The sequence below is a fragment of the Anopheles gambiae genome, chromosome 2, assembly GCF_943734735.2.
Source record: "Anopheles gambiae chromosome 2, idAnoGambNW_F1_1, whole genome shotgun sequence".
Lineage (NCBI taxonomy): Eukaryota > Metazoa > Arthropoda > Insecta > Diptera > Culicidae > Anopheles > Anopheles gambiae.
In genome coordinates, this window is record NC_064601.1 from 96,869,665 (window position 1) to 96,896,366 (window position 26,702).

A 26,702-nucleotide genomic window follows, 5' to 3' on the forward strand; every position below is an offset into this window, starting at 1 on the left:
AGAAAAGAGAAGAAAAAAACGTATGCGCCGGAAACTGACAACTGATGCCCGCCCGACCGTGTGTTTGAAGCGATACTCGCAGCACCAAAGCTCAACTGTCCATTAATCACACAACTGAACTGGTCGTGTTTATCTTCCAATTGGCTGTCGAGGTTGTATGGAAAGTGAGAGTTCATCAGCAGGGCGTTTGTGGCATTGAGGAAGATGCAATCGGGCGTTCGAAGTATGCCTGCTTCTTGATTATTTCCTTGAGTTGGTGGTAGATATCGATGCGACCGGTGTGGAATATATACACAATAATGTTACATTTAAAGCATGTGTTCATTGATGGTAATGCCATTTCAATAACTTACAAGACTTTCGACATTCTTGTTAAGAACGTTTTATCAAGCAAATTGCATACTTTTAGGCGACAAACAAAGGGGTTCAGTGGCATACATTATTGAATTTACGATGTTTAAATTTTATTTAAATTCACTTGAAGCAGATTATTTTTCGATTACATAAAATGATGAGTTTATGATCAGTGCTTCATATGAGACGCTTCATTGTTAATTCTTGTCTACCTAAAATGATAATTTAATTGCGCTTAAACCTTTGCAAACATCACTCACACACAAACACACTCGTTTTTGAACATTTCTGAATTCTTGCATAATTTCGGACAGCTCATCAAAAAATCATTTATCCATTTGAAAACGCATCTCGCTTGTCTCGAGGGCCACCGCCATTCCGGAAGATGACGTGTTCCACCACACACCACGTGTGCACAACAAAACTTCCGACAACACACACACACACTTCCAAATGGCAGGCCAATTTTGTTTTTCGTTTAATTTATGATCCTTAGCAATTATCGTAATTACTAATTTCAATTTTCGCTCGTCGAGTGCCGGCCTGCCTGTTTCCGCACGGCGTCAACGTTCCCCGTCAACACACGCGCGAAAGATACTCCCCACACGCGCGAGTGTGTGCAAAGGCTCGCGTCGTTGTGATGACCACCGCACCACACAACGACAACAAAACGGCAAGGCACCACAGCCGTCGGCACGCCAACGACTAATCAGTTCCTGGCCCGGCCGCCTTCAGCACGGAAATCTCTTTGCGATGATGGTTGCACCCAACAACGCGGCCCGCAGGAATCGGTGCCAATTTTTGTGCCTGAACTCCTGTCTCTCTCTCTCTCTCTCTCTCTCTCTCTCTCTCTCTCTCTCTCTCTCTCTCTCTCTCTATCTCTCTCTCTCTTTCGCCCTCACACTCTTGGAATGCTCCCTGTCAGAGGGGCGTCCTCACCACAAGGGGGCGTGCAGAATGATGATAAAGTATAAAATAATGTACGGAAGAAAGCCGCAAAAGCGGTGCTGGGAGGAGTAGTACTCGTGCAAAATTAGCTATCGTTTACCGATCACTATCCAGGATTAGGAGCGATTCCTCACCCCCACTCCCCCACAGAAAGTGGGAGGAAGAGGAACTCGGAATGGAAATTTTGCACCGCACGGCCCGATACTTGCCAGCGGTTCCTAAAAGACGACTAACGGAAACGGTGTGCGGTACGGAGTTTTGAAAAGAGTTGAATGAGACGTCACGAGAGGTACGATTAGTGCGTCACATCAGCTCGAGGGGGTTTTTCGCGCAAACCATAGTGTCTGTTGCTCTCGACATACATATTTCTTTTTTTTTTTTTTTTGCTTTTGCTCCCTTTACTCCCGGGGATGATTATTCCGCCCGGCTGGACATGGCGGACAGGTCGGTCGGTCGACACCGGGGAGGGAAGTTGGACTTTACCGCTTTTTTGCGCTTCCCTTTAACCGAGCGTAGGGATCTCATTCTTCCGTCGGCACACCAAGGGTGGCGGCAGCACACGATTGCGCAACCGGGCATTTTCACATCACTTCTCCTAAAGGTCGGCCGATTGGTAGCGATGGATTACGTGAAATTTTTGCAGGACACACTGTTATCGCATCTCGCAGGCATCTATCTATTGGCGTTGCGTAACGGCAAATCAAAATCTCGCGCAATTAGAGGTTTATTGTCAAGTGTAAAACGGTACGCGCTTGCTGTTTTTTTTGACGATCTATTGGTGAAAGATCATTTCACTCTACGTCATCGTCATCATCAACCTCAGCATCTTGTGGTAGAGTGTAGTGAAGTGTAATTAAACATCAAGACTGCTTTCAACGAGTAATTAATTTTGGCAGAAACTAACGTACGGAGAGTGATGTGTGATACTTTGCAAAAATGGAAAGTCGGCAGGCATACGATCCGTTATGATGGATGAGAATGTCTTCCATCCAGCAATTGGTGTTAGAGGGCACGTCCTCTTTTGTCAAAATTCTGTTTGGGATCAGGAATAATTTGGACTCAGGGAAGATATTGATGTTTTGGCAAACAAGGCGGAAGAGTAAGTCACGGTAAGTATCCACATTATCTGATTTTATTCAGATACAAGACCTTTCCATCTTCCCAACATTTCGTAGACAACGCTTCATGTAGAAGTTCATCTGTTACTCTTGTTAATCTATAACATTATTCTGGAGGAGTTAGGTCTTCAAAATCCTCAAGAATTTGACGTAAAAGTGTAAACTTTGTCTATGTAACTAACAATGGGGCCCTTCACGATTCTAGTCAGTCTTTTGTATGGAGTATGACAGTTGGAGGCTGAAATCATGTAAACACTCCATACAAAACCACACATAAAACTAGCCTGCAATTTTCAGTCTAGATTATTATAGCCTAAAAGCTACAATTAGATTCGAGTACCTGCTCGAAAAATGGCAGAACAAGGTGGTGTTTACATTTATCCCAAGGTACATTAAAGAGATCTGGTGACGGAATCCAGAATCAAAGTGTATGTAGTCCAGGTGGTCTCGTAGCATGTTTTTATAACCAATTTTGAATATCACTTTTTGACAGGATGGGTGAAAACTTTTCAAACAAACTTTCTGGAGCCTTGAAGAATACACAACACACTTATGAAATCGTCATTCAGAAACAGAAGCGATAAATATCAGCCTTCTAAATTCATGCACCTTGGGATAAGCCCACCTGTATATACTCGTAATGCTCACTTAGAAAGCTGCTCGAAAAACGGCTATACAATGCAAAAAGCAGACAGGCTGAAATTTCAGCCTACGAAATTAAAACGAAAAGGGTCTCAAAGACAGTTTATCACTATGTTCTTAAGTTCCTGTATTTTTGAGAGTTGTTCCAATATATTTTAATTCGAAAAATTTCCTAAAATGTATGTTTAGTTCATAAAACATTGCATAAAGAGTAATCGTTGTGACAACAGCCCAATTAATCCTAGCGAATACAGATCCCGCTTTCAAATGCTCACAATAAATGCAAGTAATTCGTAAACCATCTTATCACCACCATTTGCAAGCGGAAAGATACATGCTAAAACGGTTTTCCTCTTTGAAGCGGCCCTAGCACCAGCAGCATAAATCGTTCGCTCGGCCTGCAACAACACCGTCCCCCACACCGTCCAAACACAGCCCGACACCGAGCACACAAACAAAGCCTCTTTCCATCAGTTGCCCCCTCGTCTGACGCGATGTCGGAACTTTTCCTTTCAACTATTAGCCCGAGCTCCCGCAACGCTCCATCGGCAGCAGCAGCCAACAGCACACGCCACCATTCCGTCATCACATCATCCCGCCGATCGACATTGTATAACACGGTACGTCTGCTCCAGACACGCCATTGTGCAACATCTGGATCACGAAGCGAGGACGAACGAAGAATTCCCCTTTTCGTTTTGCTCCATTCAGTCAGTCCCGCATATACCCCGCGCGCACGGGATCCGGGGGACCTTCTAAAACGCGACATGAACATGTTGTATGTTATACGGAGGCTTCCGCGTCGCGATGTTCTCTGTCTGAGGCACCTACCGCGGCAGTAGAGTGGCGGGCACCCGTGGGTCACACAATGCAGCCGCGCAAGCATAAGGTGCCGCGTGGTGACTACTTTGTTGCTTCGTTTGTGGACGCTCGGTGTGCGATTTACGGTGCGCGAAAAAACGGGGGCAACTCTGGGGGTCGCATGATAAGTTAATTTCGGCTTCCCGGGCAGCCTTCCGCCGGGGCTTGTTAAGGGGCGTGGTGTACACACTCAAGGGGCTTAGGTCGATGTACAATTTTTTATTTGCCATTTAAAATCCAGCTCGTGAGCTCTCGGCAGCGCGGCCGAGCCAGCCAGTGACAGCAATTGCAGATCAAGTGTTAAGTCGCACGGTTATCAATCGTGAGCTGGAAAAGGCCAAGGATTGCTTCGATGTCTGCCCGGAAATTCAACCTTGGTTCGCATAATTAATGCGCTGTGAAAAATGAGCGCAAATAAAGTTCTTTTAAAGAGACTATTTCCTCAATTTACAAGCTTTTTCTGTACATTTAGTTGTACGATAAACATATTGCAGCTTCATTACAAACTCTTGAATCCCAAGCAACCGAGAGATCCTTATCAGATGCTTAATAGGATGCATTGTTACAATACATCTGAACATTTCCAGATCCATCTCATGTAATCGAGCAAATGTTCAGAAGAGATTTAAAATGTGATCCCTCTTCAAGCGAATACGTCCCTTTTCATGGAGGGTAAATTATCGGGACACATAATGATGCAACAGTTGCAAAATACGAGGGGAAATGTATCGGCTCAGGATTCAATTAGCCGTGCAAGGATTTCCTGTCCCCGAAGGACGAGCAACGGGGCACTTGAAAAGGCCTACCATCGGGAGAAAGTGAGAACAAATTTGAGGAAATTAAATCAAAGTAGTTGTTCGCAATTGGTTCATTAGGGAAGGATACACGAATTTGGAGACCATATTGTAGAAAGATTACTGTAATTGATCGCATTGATATAGCGTGTTGGCAGCAATTCAGAGAAATGGAAATTGATCGTTTACAACAGATTCGAAAAATTCAATTTTTCTATAGTACAGAAACAAAATGACCCTAAAAGTAATACAAATAAATATATTTCCACAAAAAATCAGCAGAAAAACAGCACTACCTTTCACCGTCGAACACTTCCTCTGCACATCAAACGAACTTTGCGTTTCGCACAATGCATCGTTCGACTCCCCTTCCCTCATCCCTCGTGTGACTGTGTTTATTCGCAAGCAAATATTGACCGACCGACCGTACCCGTTGCCCGGAAATTCACCGACGGGATGCACCGGAAATGAGCAGCGATGGCAAAACGGGAAGCTGCCACAAGATGGGTGAATCAATATTTTGCCAGTCGGGCCCCCGGACCGCTCCGCACATGGCACGCGAAATGGGAAGGAAAAGAATTAGTTCTGCCACAGGATTTTTATTGCCCCGTTTTCGGATAGAACCGTTTCCGCCGCTTTAATGGCTATGAGGGGAAACCGCCGCTTTTGCTTTCATGTTTGTGAAAGGTGATAGCTCCAATGTGTGGTGAATGAAGTGATGAGTTCAATAAGCGGTATTAAAGCGAAGAGAGGAGTTCTCAACTTCGTGAGACACGTGGCCGGAGCGTGTGTATAACGTTCTGTTGCTCCTTTCCGTAATTGGTTATTAACGCACCAGAGCAATGAGATGAGGATAGTGAAAACGTGTTTTATTGGGCTTAATGGGAAGAAAAGTATCACAAAAAAGGTGTCAAATGGGAAGGAGTATGTCACCAGCAGCCAGTATGTCCGCTTTTTGCCATTGAAAACATCTTTCACAGATATTCTTCAGCTTATTAACAAACACGATCCTTCTAATAAAAACCTTTAGTACGTGTAAAGCATACAGATTGGCGAAAAAGGTATTAAAATACCCAGCAATGCAACAGTGTTTCCTTTTCATTCCTCTTTGTGTCAGCACTCACTGTCCACACTCTCCACAGCTCATCCGGGTGGAACGAAACCAAATCCGCCACTCGTGAAAGAAGGAAGTACATAATTGATTCGGCATTGCAAACGCACTCCTTCCCAAACAAAACCACTGGCAATAATCCCTCTTTCTTCCAGCACACACACACTAGAAGTGATATGCTTATTCTTGTCGTTCGCCACACAAAAGCAAGCTTTTGCATTGCCAATCGTCAAAACACGTGCCATCCGGCAGGGCGGCGGTTGATTAAACGGCCTCCTTTGCTTCGCTCTGCCCGGTCAGGCCCGGTCCACGGTGGTACCCCGCCATCGATATATGCCGGATGTGTGTGTGCAGGCCGATGGCACAAGCTTGTTAAGTCTCCAGGCGTAAGTAATTCGGAAACGTGTCCATTCGGACGCTGGACGGATTTTGTATGTGTGTGAGAGCAAACGCAGCGGAGGACATACGCTGTCAAAACAAAGTCATACACCATTAGGCATGAGCAGTTGAGCGCTGCACATTGATGGCGACATCACCGGCTGGGTGTCTTTTTTCACCGACATGCCTGGCTGCGACAGATGTTGTTGCTGCGACGGTTGGATGCAGCGGCGTCCTTTGGCGCCGTGGCGCACGAGAAGAGGAACGTTTGGTTGTTGGCTGCTGCTCTCGGAAGTGGTCAGCTGGCTTGGAGGCTTGGTTGAAAGGTTGGTAAAAGTGAAATTATGGCAGAGAGTCCGGTTGTTTGAACAGCTTCAGGGTAAATAAAGTTCGCAGCAGCAGCAGCAGCACCGTTGTTCTCGAGTGGAGGGCTAAAAGGTGCACAATCTTGCTTTAGCTGAATCGGAATCTTATTTGAAGCTGTTATTGAAGCTATAGGAACAGCTTCTTGTAGCACATCATTAATCGGAATATATTGGAAATAAAGAAAAATGTAAGTGACCTCTTATCAGATGTTTCCCTTACTTATTACAGACCACAGCCATTAACAAATGGTTACAATAAAATACATCAAAATAATGTGTAATTGGCATATTATCCACAGATCGCTCATATTCCTCCATTAAAGCAAATCAAATGCCACACGCACAAAAGGGAAGGCAAATATTTGCTCTTCAATTATTAGTCCCGTTTTGCAGACTTAACTTTTTTTTGCCTGCTGCAATAATCGCTGCCTTCGAGATTGATTATTACTCATGTCACAAGAAGACGAAATAATTCACCAAAAATCGCTCGAACCCCTTTTCCGAATCCCTACCAGCAAACAGATAACTATAATTAAGCTTAAGAAAAATGACCCAAACCACCCAATGGAACACGTACAGATAAAGAAGAAATAATCACCTCGTGCCAGCTCCACCACAAATCCAACAGGACGCAATGGTTGTCTTTTATATGTTTTTTTGCGCAACGCAGAAACAATCGAAACGCACCGAGATCAACGCTCACAGGTGCAATGGGGAAAATTATTCGCCCCCCCCCCAAAATTATTTCGCTACAGTTTCACTTTTTTCTCCTTCAACCACGAACTATCAACCGTAATTACACTTCACTGGCTCTTGAGATGCAATTTCGTCAAGTAACCCCACCAACACACACAAACGATTATGACGGACGCCCTTTATCTTATCAGCACTGGTTGTTTGGCCTTTTTTTTTCTTCAAGCTCTCAAGCTCTGTACATCATGTACCCTACACACAGCGGGACACTATGTTGGGCACCACTTGCATCCTTTTCCTTTCACTTTCACTGATCGCACACGGCACAGCACAGAAGAGAGCAAGAGTAGCAGAATATTTCCAGTGGAACATTCGCGCTCGAACCTTGCAATTTTCGAGTGTGCGATCGTTATGTGATTTTTATGCTGCACTAAATTTAACACACCGATTCGCTTCAAGAAATCACCAAAAAATGCACCAACTTTTCGGTGCAGAAAGTTCGATCATTAATCATTCGGCGGATGGGTCCCAGCGAAATGAACACGTTTCTCGGGCAGAGGATACTTTTTTTGCTTTCCTTCGAAAAGGAGATCGTTCCCAAAACCGCGTCCTAACAGCACCGTGGCTTACCGCATACTCACGAACGAAGAGCCACTGGCAGGGTTGCGTTCCCTACATCCCATGTGCCCCGGAGAGGAACAACAACACAACAAAAAAAAAGGTTTCATATGTTGTGTGTTTGTTCCCTTGCTTTATTTTCGTTCTCGAGCCGTTCTCGCACAAACACACTCTCACTGGGCAAAGCAGGCGACACAGGCGAGCGGCCGTTGGGTTCTAACAGAGCGTTAGAAGAGGACAGCGTTGAACAAACGCGTATCGCACGCGTCCTTTATTTATTTTGATTATTCCCCCTTCCAACACATCCTTCCCACCTTTCCCTCTTCTCTACCCGCGTAAAGGGAAATTGCCGCCGGCGCAATTAAAACGCAACGGAGAGGTGGTGCGCCACGCCACTCTCGTCAATGTGAAGGAGTGGCGTTTTCCCGCGGTGACTTGCGGTGACTGATTTGTGTGACAAAGTGAAGCGTTTCCCCTTTTTTTGTATTTTGTTACACCCGTGCTTCCTTCTCCTTCTAACACCATGGCACACCATGCTGTGCCAAGTTCCCTTGCCCTTGACTTTCGTACGACCTGTGCGCTCTAACTTGCCCTCTCTCTCTCTCTCGATTTCTGCATTACCAACGTATGGCTTGATGCACTTTTTTGACGTTATTCCTTCTCGCTGTCTCTTTCTACCTCATCGCGGATGCATTTCACCCCGCTCTGGTACAGAAGGGAAAGATATTTATAACCATTCCAGCCGAGCAACCGTGTGCTTCATACTAATGCGCTGCCGTGCCTGGAAGTGCACGCACGAGCGCTTGCATACGAATGGGTGCGCATATAGAACGGGCGCAGGCAGGCACAGCATGAAGCAAGAACCAATGCTGTTGATCGGACCGGTGCGATACCGGTGGAGAAAAACACACACACACAGGAAATGATATTTTTGTCTTTATGTGTCTCGCAATGGTTGTAGGAGTAGTGAAGACCCGGGTTGAGTACAGTTGAAGGATTTCCTCACGACGCGTATGGCCTTCCTTCTGGGGGCGCTTTCCTGGAATCTTTACCTTACCCTGTCAGTGATGTCGGAAGATGCGTCGGTCAAGATAGCGCCAACATGGGTTTACCACCATCAACCTCCAGTCCAACACACCGTAGATGATTCGTTGCAGATATAGCAGACCCGCGGGTGTTGGTTCGATACACACGTTCGAGAGGGAAAGTCATACCCGGGGACCGCAGAGCTATTGAGGTTTCGTTTTTATGCTTGCGCTGACAGTGGCTTAATTCGTCACTTGTTGTGATGAGAGCGCAGTTTTTTTGTGTGTGGGAAGGGTAGCGAGGAGGATGGGATTAATGGTCGGGACGTCGGTTTGATGGATGTACGGATGGGAAATTAATCAACTGTGCCCGAGATGTGATTTTCGTCATGTGTTTTTAGGTGGACCTCTGTTGAGATGTTGAGGATGTGTGACCGAGGGTGGAAGAAGACACATTCTTTAAAGAGCATTATTGAAGAAGAGAGCAGAGCGCATGTTTGTTTTTGGATTGCACCTGCATAATACAATTAGATCAGTTGATACGAGTTTCATGTCCATCAATAATGCCGGAAAACAGAATCTTATAGGAAAATATGCTAAAATGAGGAAAAATCAGCTTACTTCGATATGCATGTAGATTTTTTTCCGACGATCTTCATTTACAAAATGAACGTGAATTATGCTTAAAATCGCGGCATAAACACTCCTAATAGTTCCTATCGCATCATCATTCAGCAAGCACACGCTCCACCGAAGAATCCCGTTGACTTGCGGCGACCGCTTTACTGCCCATAAACGCATCCACCGCACCGTCGCGCACATCGTCACAGTTCATCATCGTTTGGACCGCGAAAGATTTCAATTAACCTGCGGCCCCGCGCGTCAAGCATCTGCGCGTTATTTATTATCATCAGGATAACAGGTATTTTTGCGCCCTGCTCGTCGCCGTGGTGGTGCATAAAAGGCGTTACACCACCGGCACAGGCTCGGGCCAAACCGCCACACACATTAGTGCGCGTAATCCGCAAGAGCTAAAGAAGGTTCATCCCGTAGCAGGATCGTCCGTACGGGCCTAGATCGAATCGGGATCTAACGCCCGGTAGGATGGTAGATAATCGTGGCGTGGCTGTCGGTGTGTACCGACTAAGCGGAGGAAGAAGAACAAATTTCAATTTTACAATTTACGATGAGATAAGGTAACATTAAGCGCGGAAGAATTAAACGAATGCACCGTTTCCGCTCAGCACCGTGTACAACGTAAAGGAGCCAGGGAGTGGATGGACTCGAAACGCAGGCATAGAAGCATTTAAAACATGCCCCCTTATACTACTGCAGCAAAACAAGTTCCGTTGGTTGCCGTACAGCATAGCAACACCGACCACGGCAAACAACACCGTTTTGGCGCAATGGACGCGGCGCGGAGCAGGAAAAGGTTAATAATTCGATTAATAATCATAATTAAAATAATCAATTTTAATGAATTATTGTTGTAAATTAAAGCTTACAAGCGAGCGATCGGCCCAGAGCTCGTGCTACGGTGGTAAAAAAGGGCAAAAGGGACGCGTTGCGAATGCTGGTAAGATTTGCATGCAATTCTTTTGCTAACTTATGGTGAAGCTAAAATAAATTAGCTTTACTGGCAAAATTCAATTCAACATTTTGTGGCAAGCGGTGAAGAGAACAGTAGGGGGAAAAACAAGCAAAGCCTAGCGGAAGTTTAGACTGGCGAGTTGAATTAATCGGATGTCATGTAAACAATGGCAGCCGGGTCTGGTGGAGGAGTTATGTTTACAGTTCGTGTCACAAAAACGCGTCCCATTGCGCTTTTAATTGAATTTGTCGAACGATTGAATCGAAGGGCGATTGGCAGCATATTTCACGCACAAAATCCGGATTACTTTCTTTCACTTACAACCACGCACTTTAACAGCCCATTTCTAATCGTACGAGAGAAGCGCTTCTGGTGCTTCGGGAACTCTGTAACTGTAACCCATATGCTTTCCCAATCCCAATCAAGCGTAACACAACACGCAATGTAATGTGCGTTACACCCTCACTGCCGCGGTTTGCGCGATAATGCTTATTTGGGTTTTGTTTGTTTTATATACTTCCCTCCGGAAGCCTACGGCCAGTTCCTTTCTTCCCCGCGCTTTTTTCTCCCCAGCCCACACAATACCACAATGTGTCACCGCTTGGGCCGGAGGGTTCGGCGCGCTCGCTCTTCTGTCTAATCAATTCCAATACAGTAGTAGTGCCGTCGACAGTGAACCGACACATCTGTTCCGATTTTTGACGCTTCACCAAACCACAGATTCTGAGGTTTTGATATTTTTGTCCCGAACGAGGGTGTGTGTGTGTGTGATCGACGGAACGCAACTGTTGATACGGCTCACCGGACCCCGAATGTCAGCGATGTGCGTTGTGTGTAAGCATAAAATCCGGTCGCCTGGCCCGTTGCAGACGGAAAGAACCAAAACACAAACCAAAAACAGGGAACGACAGAACAGGACAGAGTGGCCTCGAAATTTTGCACATGTTCCTCCCTTTCTGCAACAGCCAGTAAAAAGTAGCTCAAAGTCAATGTTAATGAGGGGCGGATGGGCTACCCGACGAAAGTCATAAAGCGTTGCTGCCGTTCTGCATCCACGCATCGCTACGCGGCGATGGGCAGATACCCGCCGGGGTGGGACCGGGAATATGTGCGCAGAAAATACCGTCTGTCCCCCGGAGTCAGCAGAAATACGGTCTACCGCCGAAGAAGATGAACCACAGACGCACGGAGGGCACACAAAAAAACGTGGCAATTAGTTGCGGCAAATAATTTTTCCAAAAATAAATAAACATTCCCGATGATTTGATGACACTGTTTTTCCCTCCCCCTCCAGCGGGTGCAGTTTTCGCATACTTTGCGCCTGTGTCGGGCCTTTCCCTTCCATCGAGCAACTACTAGTACTGGAGGGAGGTTTGAGTGCAAAACCCCTCGGGAGCATTGCCATCATTTCGTTGCATTGTAGCGGGCCAGTGATTTATGTAACGGAAAGCATTTGGAGAGCAAAGAGCAATAAACGGAGAAAAAGAATACAATTGAAGGAAGCATACAAAAACAAAATCATGCACTTTTCCATGTAAGGAGATGAATCAGATTGTTGCGCACTATACAACAAAAAAAAAACGCAACACAGAAAGAATGTAAAGAACGCATTAACTGTGGCGCAATGATGCAAAATGAAAACATCGTATAAAAAATCGACAAAAAACCAATGCTTTTACTGCCAAAAATCAATAACTGTGTGACATTTTTGGAGGAGTGCCAGTGGCCATAAAAAAACATCCATACACGCTCGTTTCGTCTGTCAGCAGGAAAGCGTAAAGGTCGTTAAATTGCAATTCACATCCGATCATCCGATTGTGCGTACGAGCATAATAAAACCCCAAAAAAACCCGGCACAGGTGTGGTAGAGTTTGTTGTGTGATTTTATTATGAAGAAATTATGTTTTTTATGTAAATCAACGCTCCCTCCCATTTATCTGCTTTTATGCGTACGCATGGAGACAATTCATTACCGGATATTGCTTTCGGGTATAAAATGTTTCTGTCCTCCGCGTTTCGGGCCAAAAACCTGGCATGAGAAATTGATTTCAAAAGCATCGAAATTATGTCCCACTAAAAGCGGAGGACAGCAGGACTTGTGTTTCGCGTGTGGTTTCTGATAATTTATTGTACCACTAAAAGCATGCCCGAATCATATCACGAAATCATCATTCCGGTGATTTTGGAAAACATGTAGATTGTTCCGCTGTTTTGATAACGGCGACGACAACACAACAACGTCCAAGAGAAAACAACCGGGACACACTCCCCCTGGCAGGGTGCAAAAGCTCACAGTGACCAATTAAACTGTTTCGCTGTTGTTTTTTTCTTTCTGCTTCCCAACAACATGTAACTGAAATCGACAACCAAACGACACATAATGTGAGCTGCAAACGCTGAGGTCCACCAGGAGCCCGAGGACCACCCAGTAGCCCAGAAGCGTCCGGAGGCGCAGCTGGTTGGCATTGAAATTAGCAGTAGCAGCCGGTTTTTTTGATTTTTGCTTATCGCACCCGTGAGCCCCGGGTTTGCACGGGTGCCGTAAAAGTTGCGATTATATGTTTATGACAGTCATATTTTCTCGTCAAAAAGGCTCAATTTTGATATCAATCGAAACGGGTCGTATCATTAATTATGGGTGAAATGGGTGACTGGATTGTGACAGGGAGGTGGTAAGGGAAGGATTTGCGTAGGGAAAAATGAGTACGGGACACGCATGAGTTTGTTGCCGAACTCCGGGGACGTTCGTAAGAAGAGAATCTGGAAACGGGATGAAAAATCAGGTCATATCCGCCGTTCGGGGTGAATTCTTCACATTCCGTGCAGATGTGGATTTTTAGATTGTTCATCAAATCGTTAAGATTTTGAACCCGTGTGTCGGCCCGTGTCATCAATTACGCATAAGCTTCCAGCGATCGAGCTGATAGGCCTGCTTAAGGTAAACCAAACGGATCAGACGGCAAGCAGGTCCGTTTACCTCGAGCTGGAAGAACCTGTTCCACCCCGTTTTGCGCTGTGATCTTTCCGGACTACCCGAGCGCAACCCGAGCCTAAAGTGTACGTTATCAAGCCCAGGTTAACAAGATAGCTGTCACGGGGCGATAGCAATCTACACGGCACAACACGGCGGGACAGGACAGTCCATGTGAAAATGATGTCTTCATAGTTCATGGCTACCGAGGTGGCCAGGAGAAGAAAGCAGAGCCCGAGCGGAAACGATCGGGTAGGGCTTTCCGGGGGGGGGGACACTCCACAGCACACTCCACCACCCCGGAGTGGAACTGGAAATGGGGGATTTTCAACAGAAGAAACAGAAACAAGTCAAAGAACAATCGTAAATTGGTGGCAATGGAACATGTTCAAACACACACACAGGCAAGCGGGAGCCTTACCGACGACGGCGTCGAAATCTCACAAATATCGGCCATCCGAAATAAAAGCATGCCAGCGGTCCAGAATGGCTGCCTTAGACTATATTTGGTCATCACCTTCAATCATGTTCATACAGGAGTTGCGGTTAGGAGTTTTCTCCAACCAAACCGTACTCCAGAAAACTAAATTCCAATCTCTGGCGTCGGTGGAGTGAATGATAAATTGTGGCTGAAGTTGTGGCGTGCCTCTGGTTCTGGTTCCGCGTGCTCATCTCACCCCATGTGAGAATAAAAAGCCATTTAGTGCCTGAAAATGTCATTCCGCTGACAGTTGACACTCTGGTTTTGAAGGTGGCGCCAGAAGTTAGGCTGTAGTTGGCGTGCGATGTAGTGCGTGTGTTTGCTTATGTCGTCGGGTCAACTTCATTACCATACATTGGTTTTTGAGTTTTTGACATCTGTTAAGGTTTTTTGGGGAAAAGGGTGCTCCAAAGAAATCCAAAATGACTGATTGACAGGCAAGAGTTGATGAGTGTTTTGTACTGTTCGTTAATGACAGATAAAGCAAACCGTTAAGTTGTGAGCATAAATGTATTTAAGCATTGCAGAGAGGGGAAACGTGAGATGACAGGATTATTCAACATTATGAACAAAGTTCTTGAATACTTTTGATCGTTTATATGTCCTCAAAACAAGTGCATTCCCTAAAGGAAACTATACTGATCTTATTCCGATGATGCCTAAAACCCGGACATCCATCGAGGGACATTCAGAATGATTCTTTATAACAATATTAAGAAGAGTTATTCCAAGAATAACAAGGACCTATGCACTACCTAAATTCACTCCCTTGATAGTAGTCATCACGGACCAGACAAGACATAAATTAAAAATCACAAAATCTCAAAAATATGTGTACATTCATTAAGAAACTCATAAACAGATAACCAAACTGATTAAAACAAGCAAGACTGCGACATGTTTTTTGTTGATACGAGTAACAACATTCAGCAAAGCAAAAACATCTTATCAACTCGCGCTCACAAACATCAAAGCCGCAATCTGTGTGCGCAACCATGCGCGTGTGGCTTATGAATCTTCGCTTCCCCCGCTTTCTACCAAAGGCGGCAATGTTTCTTCTGCTTCCTTCTATCTCTCAATGTTTTGCCAATAAATCATTCCCTTTCAATGTGACATTGAATGTGCATCCAATTTATAGATTCCTGAGCGTTCGCAGCATACCGCATGCGTAACGACGTACGTCCCGGGGAATCAAAAGCTACTACCAAGCAGCTACCCCATACCTTCTTGTGTGCGTCCACATTGTGTTGCTGTGAAGAATTTCGCCTCTTCATAACACACCGTTTGGCCGTTGGTTTCCGCCACCTTCTAATCGCGCGAAACCTTGCTCGTTTGCATACACACAACCACCCCTCCGGGGCGACCTGTGCGCCCACATTACACTACATCCTCTGCTGTAAGATTCCTACGCGAAAATGCACACACACACACACCTGGCCGGATCGCGACACAATCAAGCGATAAATCCAATCATCACAATAAACATTTCGTCACTCTTTAAATCACGCCGTTTGTGGTCACAGCCGTCCCCGCAGCATAGCGAGGCGGGCGGGGTTTTGCGCGGGTCGGGTGACCGTGCTGTTTCGTTACCGCGTCGTTACCAGCATAATCCGCCGGTTTCGGTTTCGCCTGCGTCGCACCATTTCGTTCGCGAGCGGCGGATCAGTTTCGTATGCGCATGCGGATGGTCAAGTGGCTGCACGCTCCTTCCGCTTCCTCGTGGCACGGTGCGCTAAACGGCGAGAGAGAGAGAGAACGGCGTAACCGGTTGTGGTTAATAAACTCCCGGATCGAATCAAATTTTCATACAATCGGCCAAACAAATGAAAAGCCAATCAATTTTGTGTAGACCACCAAGCTGCTCGCTGGCGAAAGGAGCGAAGGAGCGAGCTGATCAAAACGCACCGTTGCGCGTTGGAATGGAAATGACCAGAATTCCCCCGCCACCGAAGCCAGTGTTGTGTGATTGTGGCGTTTGAGATGCCGTTGCCGGTGAAAGATCGATGTTCGATCGATGCATATTGGCAGGGTTTGGGATGTTTGCATACCCCCGTCGCTCATCCCGATCCCCACGATCGGAATCGTATGTAACATTTACCATCCATTAGCTCACGGAACCAACCACGCAAACGTCGGGCCGGTTTGTGCAGCCGCGAAAAAGAATTATGCTTTTCGACGCGAAGTAAAATGTTAAGCATTGTCACATCTGCTGCCAACATTTGCACACGCTCATTCCTTACAGTGAGCAAGACGAGAGATTTGAGCTTGGAGGGTTTACCAGAAACTGTCAGTTTGCTAGCCGAACAGAAATGGTTTGTGGCAGCGATTGGTTTTGCTAAATTATAGTTGATCTTAGCTTAATGATCCATCAACTAAAGCACATTGGATCGAGCACAGGAAAATTAAATAATAGACAACGAAATACGACTTTCTAAACATCATCGTCAAACAAAACGCAAACAAAATCACAATCGATCTTTCTAAACCTTTAGACCCTGCCAATAGGTAAATTCATTCCGCAAGCATACCTTTGTCTCTAAGACACACAACACACACACACACGTGTCACGTTACAGCCGGAACGAGCGGAACATGATTTCTACTATTCTTCGTTGTTTTTATTTTGTTTTAGCCGCGGCGTGTGAACCGGTCAATTCAATCGATTCGATTGGTTTCAATGCCAATGTTGGAATAAATTAGCGTGCTTTTCCCTATCGCATCGTAGGCTCGTTTGGCTGCTTTTTTTGTATATTTTATAATTTACCTTAAGAAGCATGTTTCGTTTGCGCGTGTTTTGTGTGTGTGTTGGGGGAGAGATTGTGTTTTTTGCTACGTAATGTGACATTTGCGAATAAAGCTTCTTGGAAGCGGGAGTTTTGCATATGTTAACGCTTTCGCTGCTTTTTTAAAACGCTGCATGGCAAAAGAAAGGGGCTGGAAGCCAGGTGCACAGAACATGGATAACGGTTTTAGCGAATGAAAGTGAGCTGTTTTTTGTACGGTGATCGATAAGCTTGCTTGATAAATGGTGTTCAAGCGATTAAAAAATGCTTTCTAGAAATGCATTTTACATCAGAAAGGAATCTTTTTTGCATTTTATGAAAGAAGTTACAGAAAAACAGCAACATTAAAGTGTTTGAAAGGATTAAATGCGCCCTTACATCTTACTATTACAATCTTAATATCATCTATTTGTAGAAAGTCCCTCTCGATTGGTCAGTTCTACACTTATTTAGGCATTAAAGTGGCTTTCTCCCAGACTGTGACACTAAACACATACAACTTTGGCAACACAATGCAATCTTATCGGAACTACAGACATTACAGTCCAAGTACTGGAGTGCTTCACCAACTAGTAAGTGCTATTTTCACACTTTGATATCGAACCATTTAACTGCCTTGCATGGTATTAACTACTCATTAGCTAAAGCTCTCTTGTGCAAATTATCGACGGATTAGTGCATCAATTGGACACTGTCCGCAGTAGAGGTTAGTGCCTTCGACGACACAAGGTGACATGTTTTGGAGATACAGAATACAGGGAACAAGTTTCCCACGGCGCTTACATCGTTCAATTTTGAGAGGTTCTTTTAGTTCTTTTAAAAATAGAATATATTTAAAAGAATCTGTGAAATATATTCACTAATGTGCTGGATTGTGGTATTAGCTTAGTATAAATTTGATGAGAAGAGTGCACCTTAATCGCCGGTCTGTTTGCAACTGTTTTCGTTTGTCCCATAGTTCATTACATAATTCATTACAAAGTTCATTCTTGTAGTTCAAGCAGTTCATTTCATACAGTCCAAATTAGTCAAGTAGTTTTATCTATATCCTATGGTTTAGTTCCTTCTAATTCAAATGTGTTTTCTTAATTGAATTCATATTCGAAATATTGATGTATAAACCCAAATCCAACAGAATCCATAGACGGCACGAACTCAACAAAAGCAAATAAGTTTTTTGTTTTTATTGAGCAGCACCTCTTAAGCCAATCATCCAGACAACACAAATTGCTCTCCATAAAACATTCAATAAAACCAAACCGACTCCACACTACCAACCCTGTACCATGTTACAAAATCCTGAGTTGGAGCTGCATCTCCTTTCAGCATCACTGCTGGAATCTCCAACACGACATCACCACTAATGAAAAATTAATTCACCTTAATTGCATTTTAATTAAAGCTTCCTCCACTCCTTGGTGGAGCGCTGCAGTAACCTACATTCCGCGGTGGAGATGAATCAGAGCGCATCTGGGTGGAAAACGCGTAGCTCTCGATGCAGATGACACACACACACAAAACCCGCTTCCTTCCGTACGCCTCCTTCCGATCGTTCCCTCTGCAGCGTTCTTTGATGACGAGTGCCGCCGATGGCCTGTGCAGAGGTAAAAAGAGGTGCGTTTTGGTGAAGGAATGAAACGCGATTAGCCCGTTGCACCGGTACAGTAGTAGGTGCAGGGCAACAAAACCAGTATGACGACCGAACCGATCAAGGTCTAGAACACATGCTCACATCACGGTGCTCGTTGAAGCGATCCGTGTAGATTCGATCCGATTTGACCTAATCGGAAGTGATGCGCGGTCCAGATTCAGGCGGCTTAATTGATCTCAATTAGTTTATCGGGACTTGTGTGCGGCTGGATACAAACAAACCCGTGCGTGATGCAATTGTTGTGTTTTATGCGCATTTCCGTTACACTTCCAATGGTGGGGGGGGGGGGGGGAACACAAAATGAAAGCACTGAGCGAAGAGCAAGTTCTTGGGCCGTTGCAAAACCGGACTGAGGATCCTGTCAACCGAAATCCTATCCTCAAGATCATCATCATTAAACTGCATGTTGGCAGGAAATACGCTTCAGCAGTGAAAACCACGCCTCGCACTCCCTCTAGTTTGCTGTCAGACCCATAACGTCTCTATAAACAAGTTTTGGGATCGTTCATCAACTTTGTTAAATTAATAGTCTCTCCTCTCTAACGAAATTTAACGCGCGCGTGTGTGGGCTGTGGTTCGTCGTTTGGACGCTTGTAAACGACGCTGCACTGGGGCGCATATTTGCTGTCTTTCATCTCCACCACCCCCCGGCTGCAAAGCACACGCGCATAAATGAATTTTCGATCACCCGGAGGTCCTCGGAGCCGGGGACACACACAGACACATGCCGTGTGATCACACGGTGGACGGCCTGAATTATGGATTCCACCTTTATGGGTGTCGTAAAGCGTATGCAAATCACTGCTGTAATAGGCTAAAACTAGCCACTGCCGACAGAAACACCGCTGTGCCGATCGATCACACAGGGCGGAGATGGTGTGACCGAAACAGGGAAAGGGCGAGGTTAACAAATTTGATGATATGGGGAATTGGTTTTGAAATTTTCTGAAATTTATTACACACTTACAACCGAGCCGCCCGGGTTGCATCCGTGCATGGGAAATGCAGGGAGTGCAATTTGATCCATTTAGACGGGGGATGGGGACAGCAAAAAATAAATAAATTACATCCAGCTCGGGGAAGTATCATATATTTGCTGATCGATTGAAATGGGATCAATTTCAACACGATTGCGGAACAGAGATATCGTGGCATTGGTTGGCAGTGGCGTGTTATCAAAGATCGTGATGGGAGATTAAATCTGAACTCCGTTTGGAATTGATGTTCCTCCGCTTACCGTTTCGCCCCTATTCCGAAACGCATTTTACAACCCGCTTTATTACGCTTAAAAGCAATATTTACATCTGTGTCAATGGGAGCAGTTTATAAAACATTAAACCACATAACCGCGCGCGAGAGAGAGAGAGGTCGTGGGTTTTTGATCGGGGACACACGACGTTATTACGCCACCAGAGTGTAGTGTCCCGGGTGGTTTGGCTTTACCGTGCCAACGGCCAACGACGACCACAGACATTCCACGCGCACAGCCGCTCTCTGTCTGGGTGACTAAGTGCCAGAATGACGGGACAGTAGTAGCAAAACACGCCACAAAGCGTAAAACGTGATCATACGTCAGTGGACGCACGCGTTGCTGGTGCGCGTTCCGGTGGACGAGGTTCCAGAGGGTAGCCACGGCAATCGATTTAACGTTTTTAATAAGCCCGCAGGATAATTGTCAATAAATAATTAAAAATTCATCGAAAAGGCAAAGTGGCTCCGGTACGCTGGGGACGCATGGGACGCTCGCCACATATGCGCAGCGCTCCTCTGCCTGTCATCTGTGTGGCCACTGCTTGTGGTCTTGTGCTCCACCCTACGGATTCAAACGTGAACCAGCGTGTACTAGGCGAAAGTGGACACAACACCACCGCCAGCCCGCGCTCTGTCTTGGGAAGGAACTCTTTTGCCACGATGTCTGGAAGCTGCTAGATGACGACGTTCGGGTAAGGCGGTACCGAAACATTTTGAAGGATGATTAATTTGTACCTAATGCCAATTGCCAAGCCGACCCCGAGTGCTTCGTTCCCCAAGGAGAGGGTTTTGGTGCATTCGGTATGCATCTGGACAGGCAGGGCTTATTCATGTTATGCCGGTAGACTAATTTCAATTTCATGAAGTACAAGAAACTGAGAGAATCGCGTTGTTGCTGCTCTGCGCGACTTCCGCGTAACGGTTGTGAACTGTGAAGCGAGAGGGTACTTTGGTGTACTTCGAGTATAATGGGAATTGTGCAATTTTTACCGAGGTGAAGGAAATATTCTCATCCAAGATATGTCCAGAATTGTTAAGAAATATATTAAAACAATAAAATATAAGTCGTTGTTTATTCGTTATTGTTTAAGTTGCTTTTTTGTTCATAGTCACACCCCAAGAATGCTTTTTTTAAACCAAGTGATCATTTCAGATTAGCTAGTTAACAAAGCCTTTTCAAATCTACGGCAGATCGATTAAAAAAGAATATTTTTCTCATAAAACGCGTAAGCAATGAAACATGTTGAAGTTCTGAGCATGAAATCGCTAAGATCGAACACGATCGATGCACATTTGCTCAGATATGATCAATATGCATCATACATTTGATGTGAGTCTCATGTAACGTACTTCGTACATGATCACCTTCTGAACGCTTACATCCAACTCGAGATATTACAAGAACTTTATCAAAAAGTGAGAGCGGATCGGCTCAGCAAACAATTATCTTTCCCAGCTCATCAACCATCAAAGCGGAAAGTGAAAGATGTCCCAGCGAAACACTGGGAAAGGAAACATGAAAAACGTCCCTTCGATCTTGGAGCACCGAGAAACGTCTAAACGATTTCGCAAAATATCAAGCCAATGTCGACAGGGCTGTGAAATGATGAATCAACGGACACCGTTCGTGTCTTGTTGTACGTTGAAATCCTTTCTCATCCTTGAGCAGCGCGACTATGCAAATGTGGAAAACCCGTGGAATGCTCTGTAGTTACTCGTGAGGGAAGGAAAAAGGTGCTGTAAAAACTACAACTGATAAAAATCTATCAGTTGTCCGTTTGGCAAGCGGGGAAGACATGGTTGCATTCTGCCCGAACACCACCACAACCACCGGAACATGGCTCCGCGGACGGGTGGAAATGTAACGCGAAACGCAAACGCTCAAGCGCAAACGAGTGAAACCTTGTAGACACGGTGAGTAAATGCTTCATTAATCGACCTAGACATGTTTTTCCGGCCGATTCGCGACTTGGGAACGATTGTCGATTCATCCAATGTGAAGGAAGTCCTGTTCCAAAGGGAGCGAGTGAGAAAGATACAATAAATTACAAAGAACGCAAACCTCCCAAACGCGAAAGGGGGTTTAAAAAGAGCTTTACCTAATTTTCACTTTCAAACCAGGAGGCTTTAAACCTGCCATAACGCGGCGATAAAGACTCACTTAAGCCGCAGGATTAATGATCTTCCCCATAATTTCCTTACACTTTCGATCAATGCCTGTTTTACTCTCTGTCTGCGCGCGCTCACGTAACATCCTTCTGGCACCTATCCATGCCATCCGTGCGCGCATGTGTTTCCCGATCGATTGGCCATTACCTCACCGCCAATCATAACCGTCCAACCGTCCGAAACACACTTCTTTTCCGTGCCTGTAGGCCATTGGGCCACGGATAATTAATTGAATTAACCGCACTGTATCATTGTGTGCGGTGGTGGGCCAGTGGGACTCGGGCACAATGTTTTCCAATGCATTTTCCCCCTTGTTCCCGACGGGGCACACCTGAGTGGTGCCTACTCCTACCTAAACCTATTGCCGCCGGTCGCTATCCCGCCGGTTTTCGAGGCACAAACCCCGTAACCCGTCGTTCCCAAACCATTTGGTAAGAGAGATTACCGAGATTTTGTGGCCAGCTCGAGGGTTACCGTATCCTCCGCAACATCGTTTATCGATCGATCCAGCGAACGTCCGAACGATCGCGGTGCTCGCCAGCAACTTCTCGCTTCAACCCCCCTCCCCTCTGCCAGTCTGCAAACAACAACAAACGGCTCGTTTATTATTAATGAATCGATCGGTACCACTCTTTACCGGCCAATTTCTCCAATTTAGCGTCTCTCGGTCTGTCTGTAACGTGGCGTTTAACGCGATGGGGCTTTTTTTGCTGGTCTGTGTGTGTCTCCTCCCACCCCACAGCGGCTTCTCGGGAGGAACTTGGCAAATACGCTAGTGTGCGCATGAATGCGGTGCGCAGATCGCGCATCCGGACATGCTCGAACCACAGACGACAGGCGAACAAAATCCATCGGGAATTAAGGTAAGACTGTGTGCGCGTGTTTCCGTTCCGGGCTTTGGGAGTGCGGGAAAACTCGCTCCAGCCACCAGACCAAGGGGTGGAAGATGGAAAAGTTTCCATCGTCCCGTGGGAGAGTAAATGACCGAACGGTCATTATTATTGGCTAATACCTTGTGCGATCGCTTCTAATATGCATAGAAAAAGTCGCCCGTAAATTGAGCCAAACTGTACGGCAATGGGTAGCCGTGGAATCAATGTCCATTACATGGTGCAGATCATCACAATCGGGCAGCATTAGAAATCGGACAAGCAAAGGGACACAAGGGCATCATTGTGTGTTAAACCGGGCGCTAAAGAAAAGCGCGTGGAAACTGTTGCAAGTTGCATGTTGAAAACAGTTTGATTTACTGTATCCCATAAACTACAATGATGCTCACCTAACAAGTTCACTTCAAGCAGAAGTTACCAACTGGAATAAAATCGAATTATTTCTAAAGAAACAATAAGACTGTCTGATTTAATAAAAAATAATAATTAAAAAAAAACAATGCTTAAGATGTTTTTATTTAATAAAGCAAAAAGACAAACAAAGACAAACAGGTCAAATGATACGACCAAAATAAAAGAGGAAAATAAATGATGACATCAGATTGTTTTTCTAATAAGATGCCATACGATGACAAAATAGATAAACAATTAAAACGCGCCCAATAAGACAAATTTTCATGTTCCACTAATAAAATTCATATTGAAAAATCGTCTGAAATAACATTTCTCTTATTTCTCTTATCGAAAAATAAGAAATCTAGTAACATCTCTTTGAGCCGAATATAGTATCAAGATTTCAGCAACTACTTAGAAATGTTTAGTCCAACCAGTATCCTGTAAGAAACTTATGGTAACATTATTGGCGCTTTTAAAACGATCCCTTCAATAAGCCCTTTGTTTGTAAATTGCTTCATCAACACAATCGAACGCTTTTCAATTTCCAAAGCCCATACAAAATCAGCGCCCAGTGTCTTGTGGCTGTGGCCCGGGTGATGTACCCGGCTGATTTCCCGTTCCGTTTTCCGATGATAAATGCAGCGGCGCGGCGTAGACAAAAACTGATCCCGTTGCCTTTCAAAACATGTCGTTATTGATGGCACTCTCGCTTTCAACAATACACCCGGCCAGATCTCGCACCGAGGCGGGCTGATGGATCTTGCTAATCAGTTATGTCTCGACCGACATCTTAGAAATCACACCAGTGTTTCCAGCAGTGTTTCTGCCAGCGCTGGTGGTACACATTTATTTATTTTTTTTCCTTCACTTGAAGCCCTTCTTCTCAAACGATGTGTCTTTGGATCCCGCCGGCACTGCCTGGGTGTCTTGTTGCGAGGGGTAAGAGACGCTAACGATGCGATCAAATGATAGCGCAAACGACTCGCTCTCTCTCTTTCTACCAAACCCAACGGTCCGGCTTAGGGAGTAGTCTCGTTGTTTTCGCTGTGGGTTTCGTTTTCATTTTCCCTGCCCGGGTAATGTGAGCTGCCGGGACCGAGAAAAGGACCGACGGAAAGGAAAAGCGAAAACAGAATCTACACCACCGAGTGAGAGCCCAATTTCACTCTCGTTTACTCGAAATCAAAGCAATCGATTGCACGGCACCACCCCCTGCGCTGGGGGGTAGGCACCCATACTCGGGTGTCTTACGGTATTGGTTGTAATACAAATGTCACTCATTCACCCCGGCTCGCGGTCCTGGGGGATGCGATCTCCCGTGCGATTTTCACCACGAACCACGGAGTCGGTCCCCTGCCCCAAGAGCCAACGGATCTTGAGGCAGGAATGTGCCCAGGCGTGTAAGGGCTAATGTTTTAATTAAACCAAAACCCACCGCGCACCATTTGATGAACAACCACCTGGAAGGAAAGGTGGATGTTTGAGTCCTCGCGCGGTTTGGGACCGTGGATCGTCGCGACACTCGATCGCGCGCGCGCGCGCGCACTCTTGGGAAGGGTGCCGTGCTGTGCGCCGTGTGCTGCGCATGCAACCACGTGCACAGGGTGTCTCGCGAGGAGAACGGGGTCGAGTGTTAATGGTGGCCGGGAGATTCAATCAACGGCTTTTGCGCCGGTGCTCGATTCGGTAGGTGTTTGCGAACGACGTTTGCCTGTGTTGTGTTGTGAGGATTTGTTTAAGCTGACGGAGACGCGGGAGCGGGAGTGAAACACGGTAAAATGACTTATTGATTTACGATCACGATCGTTTTGCACTTCGTTTGCCGATGATGATGATGAAATGCCAACCGGGGAGGGGGTTTGGTGGCAGATGCTTTGTGCCGCTATAGGGCAGGAGAAAAGCGACAGAAAAGCGCTGAATGAATCGAAGGCAGCATTGTGCTGCGAAAATACTTTGTTGCTGGTGAAAAGCGTCGTGAAGGATGCGTGGCGCTGAATGGTATCTAGTGTCATTAGCAGGTAGCAATTTTCAATGCAAAAATTATACAGACAAATTGATATTGCCAACATACGTATTGTGGAATACCATTTTGCCGAAAAAGTGACGATAGTATTGATTTTATGCATACCTGTAAAGAAAAGAAAAAAAGGAGAGGATTAATAAAGCATTACTTTACGCTATTGAGCATGATTATATGAGATGGATAGAGTTTGAATAAATAAATTTAACAATTTCAACTGCCTTGGTACACTCAGTTTCTGCTGTTGCAATACACTTTCATCAAATGGTTACTTTTGAGGCAAGTAGTTCTTTGAACGATGAATTTGGTAGTTCTATGAATTTCTTTATTATTCAAAATAGCTAGAATAGCATCCCAATTGACATTTTCGAACACGAATAATCGGGAATTCGAGCAAATTCCGTTAAACTGGAGTCTTAAACTTCCCTTAAACTGTACCAGTTTAAGGGAATTTAGAAAAAGTCCTTTAACATCAACTGTGATGCGGCTTTTTCGTTACTTTCTTCTAGATTCTCTCGAAAATGATGTTTCCTATCGTTGGTTTTGTACCCATTCTTTATAGAATAACGTCACACAAAATTAGCTCTTGTTTTTCATTAAAAAAAAACATATCTATGAAGGAAAAAGGAGCTCGACGGCATCGTCCATCGATAAAAAACAGTCTAATTTAAGAAAACACCAAATCTTAGCGTTTCCAACACGCTTGATCACACACAAATCCTCAATTTCAGGCGTATCGAGTACTAATCGAGCAGATATGGAAAAACAATTTCGAGCAAATGTCACTTGGGATGTAACATTGAGTCCCTTTCCGTTTTAAGATCGTAGATCGCATTCTATAGCAGTTTTTGAGCAGCTATCAAAGTGGGTATAATATACAGGTGGACTTATCCCAAGGTTTTTTTGATGGTTGATTTTTATCGCTTCTGCTTCTGAATGAAGATTTTAAGAGTGTTTTGTGTATTTGTCAAGTTATCAGATAGCCTGTTTGAGCAAAAGTTTTCAACCAAATTTGGTTATAAAAACTTGCAATGAGATCACCTGGTCTACATACTTTTTTATTCTAGATTCTACCACTGGATGTCTTTAATGCACCTTGGGATAAATGTAAACATCACCTTGTTTTGCCATTTTTTCGAGCAGGTACACGACTCTAATTCTAGCTTTAATGCTAAAATAATCTAAACTGAAATTCGCCTGCTAGTTTTGTGTGTGGATTAGTATGGAGTGTTGACATGTTTTCAGCCTCCAATTGTCAAACTCCATATAAAAAAGCTGATTAGAATCGTGCATTAACAACATTATGAATTTAATGTAACAAATACATGGAAAGAAACAAAAGACCCAATTGTTGTCACCTAGTTTTGTTATACATAGTCAGGACGTTTACAGTATTTCTCAATTTTCGCATCAAACGTACCTATGTTTGCCTGTTATTGATCATTATTTGTACCTGTTTGAAATCATTTTCAACTCTTTTAATATTTGACATAGTTTTAGACGAATTAAGTGCATTAAGTGCCAACTACGAAATCCCAAACTGAAATGTTCAAATCGACAATATCGTAGAATCATTCAACATTTGGTGTCAT

The 26,702-nt window shown here is 45.0% G+C and overlaps 1 protein-coding gene across 8 annotated transcripts in view; it reads right to left on the reverse strand.

Moving 5' to 3' along the window:
* The window catches only part of LOC1276854 (uncharacterized), a 276,309-nt gene that overhangs the window by 28,324 nt on the left and 221,283 nt on the right, over nucleotides 1-26,702 (reverse strand). Inside the window, exon 1 of one of the 8 annotated variants that reach the window (XM_061643832.1) lies at nucleotides 7,170-7,310. The exons of 6 other annotated variants lie outside the window; for them this stretch is intronic. The gene's annotated coding sequence lies outside the window, so the exon portion shown is untranslated. Of the gene's footprint in view, nucleotides 1-7,148; nucleotides 7,311-26,702 lie in introns of those variants that run through there. One more of the 8 variants, XM_061643831.1, reaches the window with a different exon arrangement.